Genomic DNA, 6,662 nt, shown 5'->3' with positions numbered 1-6,662 from the left:
TAACCTCCTCTTGAAGACCCCCAGGGTAGGGGAGAGCACCACCTCCCTTTGGGAGCCCGTTCCAGCCCTTGGCCACTCGAACTGTGAAGAAGTTCCTCCTAATGTCCAATCTAAATCTGCTCTCTGCTAGCTTGTGGCCATTATTTCTTGTAACCCCTGGGGGCGCCTTGGTGAATAAATCCTCACCAATTCCCTTCTGTGCCCCCGTGATGAACTTATAGGCAGCCACAAGGTCGCCTCTCAACCTTCTCTTGCGGAGGCTGAAAAGGTCCAGGTTCTCTAGTCTCTCCTCGTAGGGCTTGGTCTGCAATCCTTTAACTATACGAGTGGCCCTTCTCTGGACTCTTTCCAGGTTATCCGCATCCCTCTTGAAGTGCGGTGCCCAGAATTGCACGCAGTACTCCAACTGCGGTCTGACCAGTGCCCGATAGAGGGGAAGTATCACCTCCTTGGACCTATTCGTCATGCATCTGCTGATGCACGATAAAGTGCCATTGGCTTTTCCGATGGCTTCGTCTCACTGCCGACTCATGTTCATCTTGGAGTCCACTAGGACTCCAAGGTCCCTTTCCGCTTCCGTGCCACCCAGCAGGTCATTCCCTAGGCTGTAGGTGTGCCGGACATTTTTCCTCCCTGTCTGTGGGATGTCTGTGAGGCAGTTTTAATTTGAGATCAACGGAAGGCTTTAGATCATGACATTGTTTTTAAAAATTGGCTCTAAACTTCTTGCCTCAGGGGACTGTAGCTTTTATATTTCTGTAAAGTGCCTCAGTTACTTCTTGTCACTGTATGAATAATAATGAATTTTTCCAAGTGTAGTATGTAGAAGTTTCTTTCTGTCCAGATACTTGAAAATTAGTATGTTTTAAAATTTCATACTTGGCACCAATTGTATTTATTTCTACTTGAGATGTGGAGGACTTGCTATTCTTAAATTTCTAAATTAAATTTTAAATGTTATCATCACATAAATATCAATACATGTGCAAGAGATGATTATTCTTTATAGCTACCTATTTATGTATGATGCTAAAGTCTTCATTGATGCAGTGAATGTTTTGTTCAGTACAGGCAACCCTCGCCATTCGCAGGGGATGTTCCCATGATCCCCATGAATGGCGAAATCCGCGAATAGGGCACTGCATTCATGAATGCAGTTTGTGTTCATGAATGCAGTGCCTTGGTGGCTGGGGGCAGGGAGGCACAGCTCCGACAGTGACAATGGGAGCGTGGTGACAGGAGCCTGGCAGCAGCAAGCACACACCTCCCAAGGAGCTCCAGTAAGTCTTTAAAGTGTATTTAAAATGCGGGTTCGGCATTCGCAAATATTTGAAACTGTGAATGCTGAAACCGCGAATACCGAGGGTTTCCTGTATGTTTCAGTCATTATGAACATAGCAAAAAAAAAAAAAAATCACCTATTTTTTACCCATGTCATAGTTTAAGGAGTGGAAATGGAATGAAAATACCTCTCTCTCTAGCCCTATGATTCTTGCATTCATGACTGTCAGGGGTCCAGATTCGAAGAAGGGGTAGGAAGTGTCATAGCTAAATCTATTCTATTTCAGGGGATTCAGAGTACTCTCTTGGGAGCATGGAGCTCAAGCCTTTCCAGGGGAGAAGGGTTGAGAACTCAGGTCTCTCACTTTTGGGGGGTTTTCTCTAAACATTTGGCCACTGGGCAAAATGTGAGCACTAGCATCATAAGTTTTGAATCATCTATTTTCAGAAACTCATTATGCACAGCTATCAAAAATTAAAACTGATGTTGTGAATTGCCACCGAATAGAGATGTCTAATGGACAGTTAAAAAGCAGTGGGAAGTCAGGTGTATTAGAGTTTCTCAGAAGCTGTCTCTTAGAAACTCCAGGCTTTTTTTGGAGTGTGCTGACCACTCCCCATTCTCTGCAAAGAACACGTAGAAGCATAAACCTACATCACTTTTAGGTACCTCCGAGGTCTGTCCAGTGAGTCTATAGAGATGCTACACACCTAAAAAGGTAATTTTAAATCTCCTGCCTGGAAAAGGTGCTTATACCTTTTCTAGGTACACAGGCAATGCCTAAGGCTAGATGCATACTGAGCTCCTCTGTGTTTGCTTCATTTCTTTTATGCAGACTAATTCATTTTAAAAGGGTTCAAATGTTCAAGTTTTACCCCACCAGTTATCCATTCAAAAAGGATCATCACTTAGATAATCATTTCAATGATCATTTAAGTTTGCATTATTAATAAGACAGAAGGAGCATAAAGCATCCGAGAGAACTTGTCTGAATTTGAACATACACCATTTGCAATCCTTTATAATTAGGGATCTAACAAAATTGCAGTTTTCCAGATTTCATGACATCTGGCATTGCAGAAGTGGGCAATGCTGGTAAAATCTGTGAAATCCACAGGGGTGGGGGAAACTTACTGAAAATAGAATGCTGGCTACCCAGCTGGAGCCAGCAATCCTCAGGACATTGTGGTAGCCCACCAGAGCAGAGAAGAGGGTATGGGGAGCTTCCTATTTGAAGGGCAGCCAGCAAGATGGCTGCTGCCCTCTACCCCTTGCTTCTGATTGGCTGCAAGGGCTGCCTGTCATGTGACCCTACCCCTTTCAATGAGTTGGTGGTGAGGGGTGGGCCCATATGACAGGCAGCCCTCACAGACAATCAATGGTGAGGAGCGGGTCTCTATGACAGGCCGCCCTTGCAGGCGATCAGCAGTGAGGGTGGCACTACTGGGGTCCCTCGACCAATCAGAGGCATGGGGGCAGGCCTGCCCTGCTTTGCCCATGAAATGGCTGCCAGGCCCTGTGTTTTGCCCATGAAATTGTCAGACAGCTATCTTGAATTTGGTAGGTCTTTATTTATAATCTGACCTGCAATGTTTTTAGTACAAATTAATCTGTCTCTTCTTGGCAAAATGTATTTGCATCTTTGATGGTTAGATGTCCTTGTACAATACAAGAATCAACTACAGTAACAATACTCATAGCCTGCACTTGGAGCTGCAAGTCATTTTTCTCTTGCATAAAGGACACCATTTTTTCTTCTAGTTCCTTCCTTTCTTACACTATTTTACACAATAAATATAGGTACAATACTAATTCTAAGAGGACAGATTTTATCCATTCAACTAATTTGATCTCAGACAAATACTATCTCCAGTTTGCCAACTTCTTACCTGGAATGTACATTTTGATATTTTAGTTTACATTTACTCTATGGAAGGGGTCAAATACCCTGCCAATACTCACAGATTGCACTTGGAGCTGTAGGTCATTTTTCTCTTGCATCAAGGACACCATTTTCTCCTCTAGTTCCTTCCTTTTTGCTTCAGATTTAGCAAGCTCTTCCTTTGTTTTCTCAAACTCTTCCTTCATGTTGGCCATCTCCTTCTCAGACTCAGCACTCTTCAACAAAGGTTTGATCTTGAAGTACAGCTTCATCCAGGGCCAGTGCTTGACGTTCATGAATGCACGAACATTGTACTGAATACAGAAGATGGACTCCCTGAAATATCATTAAAATATGTATTAAATAATATATGTATCCTGTATATGGACAAAGCAAGCCAAGCACAGTTAATCTTATTTCAAGGTGACAAATACCTACCGCCTTTCCATCATTTTCTGGAACTCTACTCTCATCAGGAATCCTCGACACATAGCTTGTGTGCGAGTAATCAGCTGTGCCAGTTTGTCATCTCTCATCTCCTCTAGAAGACCCAGCAGGCCAGCTTTGAAGAACACCTAGAGAAATGCAATATTACATAATATCACTCTCAGTGGCCAAATCTACATATGTATGCTTAACTGTGAAGACGACTAATTAGTTGCAGAATAAAGGATCACCGTCTACACGTTACACTGTTAAACCACAGTAAACTCATTAATACTGCTGTAAGATAGTGCTCTCAGGGAAAGTACTATCTTACAGCAGGGTAATTAACTGTGACGAAATGCACATGTAGATGCTGACCGTGGGTATAAATTGCACCTATCAGCCCTGCCAGCAAGGGGTCCAGTGTCCTGCCTTCCACCTCACCTGCTCTTTCAGCAACCTTGTGCCTCAATCAGCCCCTCCCTTGCCTGATGCCACCACCTGGAGCCCAGGGCTGACCCCCGGTAAAATAATACAGCCCTGATGTAAACTGTTCTGCCCTGGTTCAAATTGCTGCTGTCCCAGGTGCATTTGTAGATGCTGCACCAAAGCCAAGAGTAGTTTACTCTGGCTCAATCTGCTCTGGAGTTTATTGCTTTGAATTAATTGCAGGTGTAGATGCATCCAGTCTGTATGAAACATGAACAGCACATATTAGAAAAAAAAAGTCCTTGTACCTTGGTGTGTCCAAATTTATACTGAGTGTGGTCAACATCAATGGACCCAAGGAGCTTCTCAGAAGCTTTCTTGCTATCGATGAACTGTCCCTCTGGGATAGCACTTGCATTTAAAACCCTGTATCTGGGGTGGAAACAGAATATGAAAATGTAATGCTGTTGAAGCTATAATCAAAGATGGCATCAGCTCATGCTATTATTGTTAGTATTTCCCACATAAGAAAAGAACCCAAAGATGGAACTTCCTTCCTAGCTCCAGAACAGGAAGGAGGACACTCCAGGTCTAAAAGAAGCATGTTTTTAGGGCAAGGTGGAGAAGCTTGTACTATCAGCTTAGCTATTTGTGATGCAGAAAGGAGAGGTCTCCTAATATGTCAGTCTGACACCCTTCACCAGCATTAAGGATAAAATATTATCCCCAACTGTGGGGTTCACAGTGCACTTATTGCACTGGAGTTTACTGCTCTAGGTGCACCATTTGCATGTGTGCCCAGGACTTCAGCAAATTGAGCCAAGTCAGAAAAGCCCCAACTGACAGGGGGCCCATGGGGTCAGCCCGCCCAAGGCTGTTTCCCCTGACTTAATGTGCTGTGAAGGGGGCAGGCTGAGACATGAAGGTGTTTCAGTGCAGGGGCTAGCTGGGTGGTAGCCACCACACTGAAGCACCCTTGTGTCTCAGCCAGATGAGGAAGCATCTACACATGCAGTGCTGTAGAGTAAAAATTCTGCAGCAGGATAGTACTTGTATTTATAAGTACTATCTTGCTGTGGAGTAAATTAGTTTACTCCAGCTTAATAGGGGTGCACATGTAGACACTGGATGTTTACTGTGGAGTTAGTCTACCACACAGTAAGCGTCTCGTGTAGATGTGCCCAGTGCGTGCAAGAATGATGTCAGGTAGTAATTGGGAGGGCAATGTCACTTACTCAAAGTAGAAGCAGGGCATAATGTACTAGTTCAGTCTAACTATAGTTCTTGAGGATAAGTAGTCATCATTTCCAGTATGTTTCCTCTATCTAGATCCATTATCCAGTAAGCTGTAAAATCCTTGGAACCACTGACTATTAGGCGTGTGCAGAACAGGCCATATTCAATTCAGATTCGGCCCAAATCAAGGACAGCGATTTGATTTGGATCACTGTCCCCAATTTGATTTGGTTGAATCCAAATCTGAAGAGTCAATGCCAATTCAGAGAATCAGTGATCTGGCCTTAGACACAGCTTTAAATGTTTTTGCTATATACCTTGAGGTACCAGGTGTGGCTCATGAATGCTGCAATGCTGGGGTGGATGGTACTTGGCAATTGGCCATGGGGGGACCCTGGGTGTCCCCCCAGACCAAGGAGGCACCAGTTGCTAAGCCGGGGGGGGAGGGGGGCGCGCAGGCGAGCCCCTCGTGTGCTCTCTGGCAGACCTGGAAGTGGACCGGAAGTGCTTCTGGTCCACTTCCAGGTCTGCTACCGAACACCCTGGGGACCCTCCTGCACTCCTGTGGGATGCTCCATCAGCCCCAACAATCGCAGCATTCACAAGCCGCCTGGTACCTTGAGGTATATAGAAAAAAACATTTAAAGCTGTGTCTATATCCGAATCGCCGAATCTTTCTGAGTCTCTCTGAATCAATTCGGAGGGTTCCAATTTGATTAAGAGAGATTAAAGGGTCTCCCGATTCAATCTGGATTCAGAGATTCAGCCACCGAATTGGGCTGAGTCTCCACCAAATCAAATCAGGGACCGAAGCTTTTCACAGCCCTACTGATTATGTCCCAACCACTTCTGTGGATACCCCAAAATGCCGTCATTTTGTGCTCCCCGCCAAAAGCCATCAAAGTATGCTCTGGACTCCAGCAGTCCAGTTCTGAATTTCTTTCAGTTTCTTTTATAAACTGAAAATGTGCAGGGTGATGCAGTGATTGCTATAATTAAAATAAATCAGTAGCATAAGAATGGGTCATTGAGAAAAGCACAAGCTCTGGGAAGTCACCTTCTTTTTTGCCACCAAAAGAGATGGTTTCATAGCCACTCATTACACGTGTTGATGGCCCAAAAAAGGAAGTGACATACCCCTCAGGTCCTGAAACCCACCCTGCTGCACTTGCTCTTCCATCACTACTATATACCAGATATGGAGGGGTAATGACTACAGGGAGATGGTAGGGTATGGGGAGTAGGGACTGCCCAGGGCACTGTACTGGCCAGTTACTAAGGAGTCTGACCTCTGCTTAAAGTCTCCATAAATGATTCTGCTGGGGAAGCCTTTCCTGCAAATTCTGATCCCTTCCAGCACGCCGTTACACCGCAGCTGGTGCAGCACCAGTTCATGTTCCATGGCAC

General features: G+C 44.7%; 1 pseudogene; it reads right to left on the bottom strand.

The window, feature by feature from the left end:
• LOC102373446 overlaps positions 1-6,662 on the bottom strand; it is a 32,415-nt pseudogene that overhangs the window by 12,032 nt on the left and 13,721 nt on the right.

This window comes from Alligator sinensis, unplaced genomic scaffold (assembly GCF_000455745.1).
Source record: "Alligator sinensis unplaced genomic scaffold, ASM45574v1 scaffold942_1, whole genome shotgun sequence".
NCBI classification, from domain to species: Eukaryota; Metazoa; Chordata; order Crocodylia; family Alligatoridae; genus Alligator; species Alligator sinensis.
Note: the sequence above shows the minus strand (reverse complement) of the source record. Positions and strands in the feature narration are given on the sequence as shown.